This window comes from Bufo bufo, chromosome 2 (assembly GCF_905171765.1).
Source record: "Bufo bufo chromosome 2, aBufBuf1.1, whole genome shotgun sequence".
Lineage (NCBI taxonomy): Eukaryota > Metazoa > Chordata > Amphibia > Anura > Bufonidae > Bufo > Bufo bufo.
The window spans coordinates 774,993,106-775,008,269 of NC_053390.1; positions in this window are offsets into that span (position 1 = coordinate 774,993,106).

Sequence of the window (15,164 nt, forward strand, 5' to 3'; positions counted from 1 at the left end):
CGTGGGCAATTCCTTCATTATTTCATCCTCAATTAAGCACATAAAAGGCCTGGAGTTGATTTGAGGTGTGGTGCTTGCATTTTAAGATTTTGCTGAGAAGTACATGCGGTCAAAGGAGCTCTCCATGCAGGTGAGACAAGCCATCCTTCATCTGTGAAAACAGGAAAAAAACATCCGAGAAATTTCTACACTATTAGGAGTGACAAAATCTACAGTTTGTTACATCCTGAGAAAGAAAGAAAGCACTGGTGACCTCAACAATGCAAAAAGACCTGGACGCCCACAGAAGACAACAGTGATGGATGATCGCACAATAATTACCAAGGTGAAGAGAAATCCCTTCACAACAGCCAATCAAGTGAACAACGCTCTCCAGGATATAGGGGTATCAATATCCAAATCTACCATAAAGAGAAGACTGCATGAAAGTAAATACAGAGAGTTCACTGCACCATGCAAGCCACTCATAAGCCTCAAGAATGAGAAGGCTAGATTGGACTTTGCTAAAAAAAAAAACATCTTAAAAAACCAGCACACTTCTGGAAGAACATTCTTTGGACAGATGAAACCAAGATCAACCTCTACCAGAATGATGGAAAGAAAAAAGTATGGCGAAGGCATGGTGGCATACCACATCATCTGTAAAACACGACGGAGGCAGTGTGATGGCTTGGGCATGCATGGCTGCCAGTGGCACTTGGTCCCCAGTGTTTATTGATGATGTGACACAGGACAGAAGCAGCCGGATGAATTCTGGGGTTTTCAGAGACATACTGTGTGCTCAAATCCAGCCAAACTGATTGGTCAGCGTTTCATAATACAGATGGAAACCAAAACTGATGGAGACCCGTATCCCTAAGGTCCATAAGCAAATACAGCCTATTCCAGGCAGACCGATAGTGTCGGGCAATAATAGCCTAACAGAAAACATTAGTCAATTTGTGGATGGGTTTATCTCGCCTTTTGTTCCTTCTTTACCATCCTATATTAAAGACGCGTTCACCAGACTTCAGGAGATTCAGGTCACACAGCACCCACCGTGCAGTCACCCCAGCTTCAGTCCCAAGTGCTTTTTCTTTGGTACAGCAGCTGGCTGGGGTGACTGCATGGTGGATGTTGGGGGTGGTAGTCCCCTAAGGTGGTACTGTTGTTTAATATTAATGTGTTAAAACTTTCATCTTTTTGTTCTCATTTTTCTTTTAGGTTATATTTTTTGGGAGAAAGACCTGAACTTAATACATTTCAAAATGTCCAGTAAGTATCTTTTTTGATGGATTTTTTATAATGATTCAAAATCAATTGTTTAATTATTTTTAATTGTTTCAATAGGCTATTCAAGTGAGTCCGGGAACTCTCCTCCAAGGCGACGAGTTCGCTTGGAAATGGTATGTCATGTTTTAAAGTTTTATTTTATTATCCCATCCATGTCCAAAATATTATTATTTTTTTCTTTTACAGCAATCGTCAACGGAGGAGAGGTATTCCGGCCCAGCTCCGACAGCGGAAGAGGAGGAAGTCGGGGGTGGACACCATGAATCGGTAATAAAAAAATAAAAAAAATGTATTGTGTTTTTTCATAATTCTTATAATTTATGGTTATTAAATTGATATTCTTTTATTTTAGTCTAATCCTACTGTTGCCTCAAGAGGTCGTCAGCAACCACCCACAAGGCGCCGGGGAGCACGCGGCGGCCTGGGACGTGTGAGTATATCTCAGTATTGAATCTTGTTATATCATATGTGTTATATCATATGTGTAAATTATTAAATTATTTTTTTAAATTAATAGATTTTTACATTTTTTTAGGGTTCAAGGGCCTCTGCCAGAACGGATGAGGAGGAATTATCCGGTTTCTATATAGACAATGAACTCCTCATCCATCTGGTGGAGGAACGCGTCCCACTCTGGGACCATACCGACCGCCGCCATGCAGACCATCACCTGACCCGGAGTCTGTGGATGGAGATTTGCGGCAAAATGCTGACTGATTGGGACGACCTCAGTGAAGGCAAATGGGAAGATTGCAGTAAGTATCCTTAAATTTTTTTAATTGATTAGTTCTGTCATATCCAAACTGCGGCCCTCCAGCTGTTGCAAAACTACAACTCCCAGCATGCCCTATCCAGGCATGTTGGGAGTAGTAGTTTTGCAACAGCAGTAGGGCTGCCGTTTGGTAAATGCCAGTAATTTGAGAGTAATGTTTATTTTTATATTTTTCAGAATTTTACAGAATTTTACAGAATTTTATAAAATTAAAATATATATAAATAAAACAATATTAATATAAAATTTCAACCAAATAAAAATAACAAATCCTGGTATTGAGGATTTGGAGGAGGAGGTTGGGGGGTGGAAGGCAGTGCACGGCTTGATCCCTCTCCACCTTCGTATGTTCTGGTGGACACTGAAATGTGTGATGTGGGAGGAGAGACAGCGGGAGTATGCAAACGGGATGGGGGATTGGGTGAAGGAGTTGTCCGAGCCAGCGAAGAAGGAGTGGTGAAAGTTGATTGTTGAAAATAGTTAGGAGGAGAGAGAGAACAGTGGTGAAAAGGCTCGGGGGTTGTAGAATGGGGAGGTGGTTGAGGTGGACGGGTTGGAGTTTGCGGAGGTTGGAAGGGGTGAGGAGGTTGGAAGTGGTGAGGAGGTTGTGGTGGGGGATAGGAATGGGAGGGGGGATAGGTTGGTGGTTGGGGGACGGAAGTTGTGCGGTGGCGCTCAATAAGGGACCGCTACAAAAAAGATTATAATGAGGAGGTCAATCGCCCGAGTGGGTCTGGCGGAACCCGCTGGCAGCCGTACCGCTATGCGGCTGCCCTAGGGTTCCTACGTAGAACCCTAGAGCTGCGAAGGTAAGTAAAAAAATCCCTAAAAAAATGGTAAAATGTTGAAATCAATTTTAAAAACATGCTAATTTTTCTTTTGTTTTTTTTACAGAACAACTAGCAGTACTCGGGCGCCAGAACCTCCTTGTGAAGGTCATCAAGAGGCGGTCCCTGCTGAGCTGCCACCCGCGGATCCCTCTCCACCTCGTCCAGCACCTGGTCAGGACCCAAATCGTCCTCTACTGGTGCCCTCTGGTGACGCAACAATGGCCGTTATGGCGCCACTTTTTGAGGCGTTGATGCGTCGCCAGAGGGCCGGTAGAAGCCGCCAAGCTGATTATGAATACCTCACATGGCTCTTGTATGAGACCTTGTGTGGTTACAGCAATAGGATTGTAGCCATGGAGGCCGAGCTGAGAACTCTGCGGGAGTGTGTGGCGCAGTTTTCTCAGCCGGGCCCGCTACAACCCTATTGGCCGTCAGTTAATCAGCTGGTGGCGGACTTCACGCCCGACCAGGTGTTGGAGTTGAGACGTAGGGTGGAGGATTTGAGACACCGCACAACTTCCGTCCCCCAACCACCAACCTATCCCCCCTCCCATTCCTATCCCCCACCACAACCTCCTCACCACTTCCAACCTCCTCACCCCTTCCAACCTCCGCAAACTCCAACCCGTCCACCTCAACCACCTCCCCATTCTACAACCCTCGAGCCTTTTCACCACTGTTCTCTCTCTCCTCCTAACTATTTTCAACAATCAACTTTCACCACTCCTTCTTCGCTGGCTCGGACAACTCCTTCACCCAATCCCCCATCCCGTTTGCATACTCCCGCTGTCTCTCCTCCCACATCACACATTTCAGTGTCCACCAGAACATACGAAGGTGGAGAGGGATCAAGCCGTGCACTGCCTTCCACCCCCCAACCTCCTCCTCCAAATCCTCAATACCAGGATTTGTTATTTTTATTTGGTTGAAATTTTATATTAATATTGTTTTATTTATATATATTTTAATTTTATAAAATTCTGTAAAATTCTGTTCAAAGTTTTTATGTGTCCTTGTGTTTTTTTTTACTTATATAAAAATAAAGGCCTGACATGCTCTCCCACCGCTTGTGGAGCGACACTGGAACTGTCGCTCTACAGGCGGTGGGAGAGGGTGTGGTGGATAAAGGCCTGACATGCTCTCCCACCGCTTGTGGAGCGACACTGGAACTGTCGCTCTACAGGCGGTGGGAGAGGGTGTGGTGGATAAAGGCCTGACATGCTCTCCCACCGCCTGTAGAGCGACACTGGAACTGTCGCTCTACAGGCGGTGGGAGAGGGTGTGGTGGATAAAGGCCTGACATGCTCTCCCACCGCTTGTGGAGCGACACTGGAACTGTCGCTCTACAGGCGGTGGGAGAGGGTGTGGTGGATAAAGGCCTGACATGCTCTCCCGCCGCTTGTGGAGCGACACTGGAACTGTCGCTCTACAGGCGGTGGGAGAGGGTGTGGTGGATAAAGGCCTGACATGCTCTCACACCGCTTGTGGAGCGACACTGGAACTGTCGCTCTACAGGCGGTGGGAGAGGGTGTGGTGGATAAAGGCCTGACATGAGCGACACTGGAACTGTCGCTCTACAGGCGGTGGGAGAGGGTGTGGTGGATAAAGGCCTGACATGCTCTCCCACCGCTTGTGGAGCGACACTGGAACTGTCGCTCTACAGACGGTGGGAAAGGGTGTGGTGGATAAAGGCCTGACATGCTCTCACACCGCTTGGGGAGCGACACTGGAACTGTCGCTCTACAGGCGGTGGGAGAGGGTGTGGTGGATAAAGGCCTGACATGCTCTCACACCGCTTGGGGAGCCAGCCATTCGCTGTCCTCGATTATTCGCTCAATGGCGGGTTCTTTAGTCCGTATGAAATTGTGAAGAACTACCCCACACTTTACCACTTCGTCTACAGTTTCAATCTTCAACTGAATCGGTTTAGCAAAAACTCTCCATTTAGAGGCAAGGATCCCAAAGGTGCACTCGATCATTCTTCGTGCCCTTGTTAACCGATAATTGAAAATGCGTTTTGTGGCATCCAATCCACGGCTGGAGTAGGGTTTAATCAGATTTCCAGACATTTGGAAAGCTTCATCACCAACCAAGACGTATAGCAGTGGTGGACTGTCGGTTCCAGGCATAGGTTCAGGAGGTGGAAAGTCAAATTGCCGATTGTAAACGCTCCGTCCCATGAAAGAGTTTTTAAAAATCATTGAATCATTGGTGCGGCCATATGCACCAATATCAACTGCCACAAACCGGTACTCAGCATCAGCGATGGCCATTAAAACAATTGAAAAATACTTTTTATAATTAAAAAATTCTGATCCGGTACCTGGTGGCTTTATAACACGGATATGTTTTCCGTCCACTGCGCCGACACAATGCGGAAATTGACACACCTCATAAAAAAAAATTTCAATTTGAAGCCATTTCTGCTGATTCGGAGTAGGTATGAACTCCTCATGCAGTTCCTCCCATAAAACTTGACACGTTTCTTTTACAATTGTTGAAATCGTTGAAATCCCAAGCCAGAAATGGTAGTGTAACGAGGTGAAACTGTCACCTGTAGCCAGAAAGCTGAAGAAAAAATATAAATAAAATATTAGATTAGTAATTTGAAATACTTAAAAAATTTAGATTATGGATTTGTCAAGTTTGATATGGCCTGAATCACTATAATTATCAAAAATATCGTTATGAGTAAAATTTTTCTATACTTGAAAGCATCAATATATATTTACCGACTGTAATATTTAAATACATACAGATTAGTATAGCTGCTATAAAAATCTTCAAAAAAAATTGTTAATGAAGTATAAATAGTAAACAACACATATAAATAATTAAAATTAATATATCTATATGTCATTATCTTACCGGATGGTCAACATGAGTCGTTCTGTAGGTGACACACTCCTGCGGAAATACGTATCCATCCTGGCCAGTCTCGGTGATACTCGGTCTAGGAGCTCATCAAAGCTAGCCATATTCATGCGAAAAAAATTATTAAATTTTTCAGGATAATGACGCAATTCCGGGTACAGGACTTCAAATGCTCCTTCGGTAATCCGTGCAGACGAAATTGGATGAACCCAATACCGACGAAGACGCCGCCGACGTCTATCTCGCTGTTGTTTCCTCCATCTTGAAACCAAAATCAGGGCTTTGAAAGCAAACTCTTGTTCAGGCATCATCCTGGCGACAATCCTAAGCAGAATCTGAGCTAGTCCCTTAAAGGTTTACTTTTTATAGACCAAAATATTTGCATATTTTATTGTTGTACAACAGTGAGACCAAGATATTAGCATATTTTATTGTTGTACAACTATAAGTGATAAGATTAGTTGTGATTAGATTAGTTTCTGATTAATTTTATTGATAGGATTATTTTGCATACCGGATCCGCTCAAAAATACACAACGGATCCGCTGTTTTGACGGATCCGCACGACGGATCCGGCTGCATACCGGATCCGTACGACGGATCCGTAAAAAACCGTAAGCGTTGCATTCAGGATTTCCGGATCCGTATCTTCGGAAAAAAAGCGGAAAGACGCATCCGGAATGTAAAAATGATGCGTTCTCACGCGTTTTTCCGGATCCGACATGTAATTCCGGTAAATGGACTACACGACGGATCCGGCCAACGCAAGTGTGAAAGAGCCCTTAATCAGAATGAGATAGACCTCAGAAATACATCAACACACTTTAACATTTTTGGATCTTCGATTCTCCGTGGACTCTGTGTCACGGATGGTGTTGCAGAAAACTGGAAGTTATAAATAAACATCCGACTGACTTGATCCCAAACTAAGGAACATATGGGTGAGCCCTATAAAACCCCTAGAGCTCTCCCTGACTGCTCTGCCCATGCAAAGATCTTTATGATAGAAAATTGCATGCCCTCGTACCTAGACTGTGTGACACCTGAAAACCCTATAATAGTGAGGGGACACGACCACCGGCTCCCTGCAGTTAATACAGAGGGAGTCAGGGTCACCTAGAATCAAGCCAGCACGGAAACACAAATAAAGGAAAATACTTATCTGAAGAACCAGCAGTTGCAGCATCTAGCAGTGAGCACAATCCAGGAAGTAGTATAAACCGCAAAGTGAGGCAGTATGGGAGGGAATATAAAGGGAGGCAATCAGTGTAAATAGGTGACAGCTGGGAGAAGGAAAAGAGATGACAAAGTAAAACCAAAACAAAGAACATCATGCAATAGGTACAGAAGAACGTCTGCCAGAGCTTCTCAGAGAGCTGGCGGTGACACTCTGGTGGCCGCATCAGAACGGAAGTGTATCGTAAGCCAACGTCGACCAATAATTTGCTACATTGACAAAGCTACCATCCTCTGTAGTGATGAGCGGCAGGGGTCATATTCGAATTTGCGATATTCCGCAAATATTTTGTAGAATATTCGCGAATTCGAATATTCGTTATATCCTACGATTTTTTTTCACTCGAAAAAGTCGGCAAGGCAATGATTGCGTAATATGCGAATTTTCATAATGCTAAATTTTATCGCAAATTTTTCAATTACCGAGTAAAAACATGATTCCTCCCTGCTTCTTGCTTGTGGCCCAATGAGTCATAGCACTATATCGAATATATTTTTTTTTTCGAATATTCGTAATATTCTAAAACAAGAATATATAGCAATATAGCGAATATTCGAAAAAAAAAACGAATGTAGAGCAATTTAGCTAATATAGTGCTATAATCTTTTATTTTTTTAATAGTTTACATTTTTTTTCCAATCTATACTTCAGATAAGAAAAAATTACAACTATTAGACAAAGATTATAGCACTATATTAGCTAAATTGCTCTATATTAGTTTTTTTTTTGAATATTCGCTATATTGCTATATATATTCTTGTTTTAGAATATTACGAATATTCGAAAAAACAAATATATTCGATATAGTGCTATATATTAGTTTTTTAGAATATTCATCATTTTTCCCATCTAAAGTCATGATTGCTTCCTGCTTGTGGGCCAATGAGTCATTGGCTCACAAGCAAGAAGCAGGGAGGAATTATGTTTATACTCAGCAATTGAAAAATTTTGCGATAAAAATTCACAATCAACACTAGTCCTAAAGTCAAAGATACTGCAGCCTTCTCATTGGCCCACAAGCTAGAAGCAGGGAGGGATCATGTGTACTGATTAAAAAAAAATTTTGAATATTAGAAATTACGAATATATATCACTATATTCAAAATATTAGCAAATTTTCGAAGTACCTATGTCACGGAAGGTGTACAGGAAACAAGACAATGTAAAAGAATCTATGACTCACTGGATCCAAAACTAAGGAACAAAAGGGAGACCCCTGCATGAGACCTGGCACTCTCCCTGACTGCTCAGCCTATGCAAACACCCCAAAGGTGGATGGTCGCATATCCTCGTACCTCGACTATAAAACACCTGAAATCCCTACAATAGTGAGGGGACACGACCACCGGCTCCCTACACTAGACACGGAGGGAGTCAGGGTCACCTGAGATCCAGCAAACAGAAAATCACAAATAAATGTACAGCACTTATCTTGTAGCAGACTGGGGAATAGGAACAGCATGCCCACACACTCCAGGAGGTTGTATAAGCCGCACACTAATGCATTATGGGGAGGAATTTAAAGGGATGCAATCAGTCCAACTACAAGACAGCTGAGAGAGACTAACGAGATGAGGAACTGAAAACCAAAACAAAGAAAACTCAAGGAGGAGGTTATGAAAGGCTTCTGTCAGAGCTTCTCAGCTGTCTGGTTCTGACAGTACCCCTCCCTCTACGAGTAGACTCCGGACACTCAGAGCCCACCTTCTCAGGATGGGACCTATGGAAAGCCCTGATGAGACGAGTGGCCTTAATGTCCGTCACTGGGACCCACATCCTCTCCTCAGGACCAAAACCCTCCCAATGAACGAGGTACTGGAGAGAACCGCGGACAAGACGAGAATCCACAATCCTAGAGACCTAAAATTCAAGATTCCCATCAACCATAATCGGAGGAGGAGGCAAAGGCGAGGGTACAATGGGTTGAACATAAGGTTTCAATAAGGACTTATGAAAAACATTATGGATCTTCCAAGTCTGAGGAAGATCAAGACGGTAGGCAACAGGATTGATGACAGACAGGATCTTGTAAGGCCCAATAAACCTAGGACCCAACTTCCAGGAGGGAACCTTCAATTTGATATTCTTGGTAGACAACCACACCAGATCACCAACATTCAGGTCCGGACCAGGCACACGTCTCTTATCTGCCACACGCTTATATCTCTCACTCATGCTCTTTAGATTATCCTGAATCTTTTGCCAAATAGATGACAAAGACGAGGAGAATCTGTCCTCATCAGGTAAACCAGAAGACCCCTCTCCCGAGAAAGTCCCAAACTGCGGATGAAACCCATATGCACCAAAAAATGGTGACTTATCAGAGGACTCCTGACGACGGTTATTTAAAGCAAACTCAGGAAGGGACAAAAAAGAACACCAATCCTCCTGATTCTCCGCCACAAAACAGCGCAGATATGTCTCCAGATTCTGATTGACGCGCTCTGTCTGGCCATTCGACTGCGGATGGAAAGCAGAAGAGAATGACAACCGAACCCCCAAGCGAGAACAGAAAGCCTTCCAGAATCTGGAAACAAACTGCGTGCCCCTATCAGAGACTATGTCTGAAGGAATACCATGCAATTTGACAATGTGATCAATAAATGCCTGCGCCAGCGTCTTAGCATTGGGAAACCAGGAAAAGGGATGAAATGCACCATTTTGCTAAAACGGTCCACCACCACCAGAATCACAGTCTTCCCCGAGGAACGAGGCAGGTCCGTTATGAAGTCCATGGACAGATGTGTCCAAGGACGGAAGGAATGGGTAAGGGAAGGAGAGGACCTTATGGCCGTGAATGAGGGACTTTGGCACGAGCGCAAGTCTCGCAGGCTGCCACAAAACCCTCAACCGACTTACGAAGCGCAGGCCACCAGAATCTCCGAGCGATGAGATCCAGTGTGGCTCTTGACCCCGGGTGCCCAGCAAGGACCGTATCGTGGTGTTCCTTAAAAATCATGTGTCTTAAAGCGAGAGGCACAAACAACCTCCCAGGAGGACAAAGATCAGGAGCCTCCGACTGGGCTGCCTGCACCTCTGCCTCCAATTCAGGAAAAAGAGCAGAGACCACCACACCTTCAGCCAAAATGGGACCCGGGTCTTCAAAATTCACACCTCCCGGAAAACAACGTGACAGGGCATCTGCCTTCACATTCTTAACCCCAGGGCGGAACATGACAACAAAATTAAACCTTGAAAAGAACAAAGACCATCTGGCCTGTCCCGGGTTCAGATGCTTGGCTGACTCCAAGTAGGCCAGATTTTTATGGTCAGTAAACACGGTGATAGGGTGTCTGGCTCCCTCTAGCCAATGGCGCCATTCCTCAAAAGCCAACTTGATGGCCAACAATTCCCTATCTCCCACATCGTAATTTCTCTCTGCGGAGGAGAGTTTCTTCGAGAAAAAGGCACACGGTCGCCATTTGGCAGGAGAGGAACCCTGAGACAAGACCGCACCCACACCCACCTCAGAAGCATCAACCTCAACTATGAAGGGTAAAGAAATATCAGGTTGTACCAGGATGGGAGCGGAAGCAAAACTCTCCTTGATATTAGAAAAGGCCTTACGCGCCTCTACCGACCAGGAAGAAAAATCTACCCCCTTTCTGGTCATATCAGTGAGTGGTTTAACAACAGAGGAATAATTCAAAATAAACTTCCTGTAATAATTGGCAAAGCCCAAAAAACGCATCAGCGACTTCTGATTCTCAGGAAGCTCCCACTCAAGCACAGCGCGGACCTTCTCGGGGTCCATGCGAAAACCAGAAGCGGAGAGAAGAAACCCCAGAAATTGAATTTCTGGAACCGCAAACACACATTTTTCCAGTTTCGCGTATAATTTATTCTCCCGCAGGATGAGCAAGACCTGACGTAAGTGTTCCTTATGAGTTTTGAAATCAGGAGAAAAAATCAAAATGTCATCCAAATACACTAATACAAATTTTCCCATTAAATGATAAAAAATGCTGTTCACGAAATGCTGAAAAACGGCTGGGGCATTCATCAAACCAAAAGGCATAACCAAATTCTCAAAATGGCCCTCAGGGGTATTGAAGGCCGTCTTCCATTCATCTCCTTCTCTGACCCTGACCAGGTTGTATGCCCCTCTTAGATCTAATTTGGAAAAGATTTTAGCCCCAACAACCTGGTTAAACAGGTCCGGGATCAGAGGAAGCGGATAAGGGTCACGAATAGTGATACCGTTCAGCTCCCTGAAATCCAGACAAGGTCTTAAAGAACCATCTTTTTTCTTAACAAAGAAAAAACCAGCGGCAACAGGTGACTTCGAGGGTCGTATGTGTCCTTTTCTCAGACTCTCAGAGATATAAGCACGCATAGCGACCCTCTCAGGTTGGGAAAGATTGTATAAACGAGATTTAGGCAGCTTGGCGCCTGGGATGAGATTAATAGGGCAATCGTACTCCCTGTGCGGAGGCAAATCCTGAACTCCACTCTCAGAGAAGACATCCGAAAATTCAGAGAGGAAAGGTGGTACAGTCTTAGTAGAAACCTCAGAAACAGATGTCGTGAGGCAATTCTCTCTGCAAAAGTCACTCCAACCATTTATTTGCCTCGCTTGCCAATCAATGGTGGGGTTATGTTTAGTGAGCCAGGGTAGCCCCAACACTAGAGGAGTAGGCAAACCGCTAAGGACGAAACATGACACATCCTCAACATGAGCATCACTCACAATTAAACGGATATTGTGAACTATGCCCTTTAATGATTTCTGAGAAAGTGGAGCGGAATCAATAGCAAAAACAGGAATATCCTTTCCCAAAGTGCATACCTGGAAACCATGAGTTATTGCAAATTGATTATCAATGAGATTGACAGCTGCTCCACTATCCACAAAAATCTCACAAAAAATGTTCTTGCTTTCTAGCGCCACCCTAGCAGGCAGGACAAAACGGGAACTACAAGCAAACGGAAAACCTTCAATTTCCGCCTCAACCCTGCCAATAGTAACAGACGGAACATTTTTAAAAGATTTTTTCCTTTTTGTTTCTTTATTACTCCCAGAAAACTGCCTGAATCTCCTAGAGGGACAAACATTTGCCAAATGATTTATACCTCCACAAGAAACAAAAAACCCTCCCATGCAGGCTGAATCTTCTATTGTCAGAGGCAATCAACCCCAGCTGCATGGGCTCCTGCTCAGAAGGGGCTGACAGCGACTGAGACCCCTGCGCACAGAATGAGACCGCTGCACTGTCCCGGGACTGAGTATGACAGGAAGGAGAGATCTCTCCTCTCTCTCTAAGACGTCTGTCAATACGAACGGCTGAGACATAGCAGAGTCCAAGGAGATAGGCCTCTCATGAAAGGCAAATGCATCTTTCAATCCCTCTGAAAGACAATGGCAAAATTGACTTTGGAGTGCAGCATCATTCCAACCAGTATCAGCTGCCCATCTCCGAAAGTCTGAGCAGTATATCTCTGCGGATTGTTTACCCTGGCATAACAGACGTAGTCTAGACTCAGCCAGAGCAATACGATCCAGATCATCATATATCTGACCCAGGGCTAAAAAGAATTCATCCACTGAACGGAGGGGCCGTGCCCCCTCCGGCAGCGAAAAAGGCCCAGGACTGAGCGTTACCCCTGAGCAGCGATATAATTATCCCCACCCTCCGTTCCTCATCACCAGAGGAATGGGGAAGAAGGCGAAAATGAAGTTTGCAAGCCTCTCTAAAACGCACAAAATTCTCACTACCCCCGGAGAACGTATCCGGGAGCGAGATCTTAGGCTCAGAACAAACTCCATAATTGCAAGCTGAACCGGTCACTTGAAACTGAGAAAAAGTCTTACGGAGATCAGCTACCTCCAATGAAAGACTCTGGAGGCGTTCAGCCAAAAGTGAAACCGGATCCATGCTTGAGACGGCTTATAATGTCACGGAAGGTGTACAGGAAACAAGACAATGTAAAAGAATCTATGACTCACTGGATCCAAAACTAAGGAACAAAAGGGAGACCCCTGCATGAGACCTGGCACTCTCCCTGACTGCTCAGCCTATGCAAATACCCCAAAGGTGGATGGTCGCATATCCTCGTACCTCGACTATATAACACCTGAAATCCCTACAATAGTGAGGGGACACGACCACCGGCTCCCTACACTAGACACGGAGGGAGTCAGGGTCACCTGAGATCCAGCAAACAGAAAATCACAAATAAATGTACAGCACTTATCTTGTAGCAGACTGGGGAATAGGAACAGCATGCACACACACTCCAGGAAGTTGTATAAGCCGCACACTAATGCATTATGGGGAGGAATTTAAAGGGATGCAATCAGACCAACTACAAGACACCTGAGAGAGACTAACGAGATGAGGAACTGAAAACCAAAACAAAGAAAACTCAAGGAGGAGGTTCTGAAAGGCTTCTGTCAGAGCTTCTCAGCTGTCTGGTTGTGACAACCTATATTTGCGATAAAAATTTGCAATTCGAATATTCGTGATCAACACTAATTCCTCTGCCGCTTAGGAGCGGAATACCAATAGGACAGTATATACGGGCCCGTAGTGCTCTGATGATTCTGGGTTCCTCCAGGAATGTAACACACTATACCATTGTTTTCATCAAAGAGGGTACTCAAAAAGGACTTTAGACAAGGCCTTCTATAGGGCCAGAACAACTAATCGCTGTGACCTTCTCCAAAACAAACAAAAAGAAAATATCACAACTCCCTCAACAATCAGATGCATTGGTACTTTTGACATACAGAATTGCAGGATTTTTCTAATTTTACAGAAACATTGGCACGTTTTACAAGCTGACAATGATCTTAGGGAGGTGTTGACCTCTAAACCCAGCATTACCTACCGCAGAGGTAAAAATCTAAAAGTCTCGTTGGTTCACAGTTTTTATAGTCACTCCCCCTAAGAGTACATGGCTTAGATCTAATGTGGTGGGCAGTTTTCCATGTGGTAGGTGCAGTTTTTGCCCTTATATAATAAAAATCTAAGATTTTATCAATCCGGTAGATGGAAAAAAGTACGACATCAGGCAGTTTATCAACTGCCAAACTATGGGCATTATTTATATTGCCCAATGCCCTTGTTCCAAACTATATGTTGGAAAGACATCCCAAGAATTTCGCAGGCGGATCTGCCAGCATATCAGCAGTATAAACACCAAATCTGATACGACAATTTCACGCCATGTTGGGTCCTTTCATAATGGAGACCCAAGGTGTCTCCAATTTTGGGGCGTAACAAAAAAAGTCTCTTGGAGCACATAGGAGGGATTTGGACAAAATCCTTCTTCAAGAAGAAACTATGTGGATTTACTGCCTTGACAGCCTCAGCCCCAAAGGCCAAAAAGGATTTGCTTTTTCATCTTTTTTTTTATTACCACTTAATCACATGAGCTTTTGTGACCTTCATGTATTCAACTATGTGTACTTTTGTACACTCACTGTCCCTTTTCTTCTCAGAGAGGCTACATTGTTGCACTGTGTGTATGCTTATTAGGCTACTTTCACACTTGCGGCAGAGGAATCCGGCAGGCAGTTCCGGCGACGGAACTGCCTGCCGGATCCGGCAAAATGCATGCAAACTAATTGCATTTTAAGACTCATCAGGATACTGATCCGTCTTAAAAATGCATTGCAGGTGTGATTTTGTTTTTTGAAAACGAAAATAAATAATAATAAATAAAAAAAATGCATTGCAGGAACGGATCCGTCTGTCCGTTTCGATTTTTTTTCACATTTTTACCAGTCTGCGCATCCATGCCGGATCCAGCACTAATACATTTCTATGGAAAAAAAATGCCGGATCCGGCATTCAGGCAAGTCTTCAGTTTTATTAGCCGGAGATAAAACCGTAGCATGCTGCGGTTTTATCTTTTGCCTGATCAGTCAAGAAGACTGAACTGAAGACATCCTGATGCATCCTGAACGGATTGCTCTCCATTCAGAATGCATGGGGATATACCTGATCAGTTCTTTTCTGGTATAGAGCCCCTGTGACATAACTCTATGCCGGAAAAGTAAAACGCTAGTGTGAAAGTACCCTTAATTTGCCTTGCATGTATAATGTTGCTTTTTTAATCTCTAGGAGTTGGCCATGATAATACTAGCCAGCTATTCTGATTTGTTCCTTTTCTTTAATAGCGATGTTTGGGTTTTGATAATAATATATTTCCCTTGTAGCAGCATCCTTGGGGG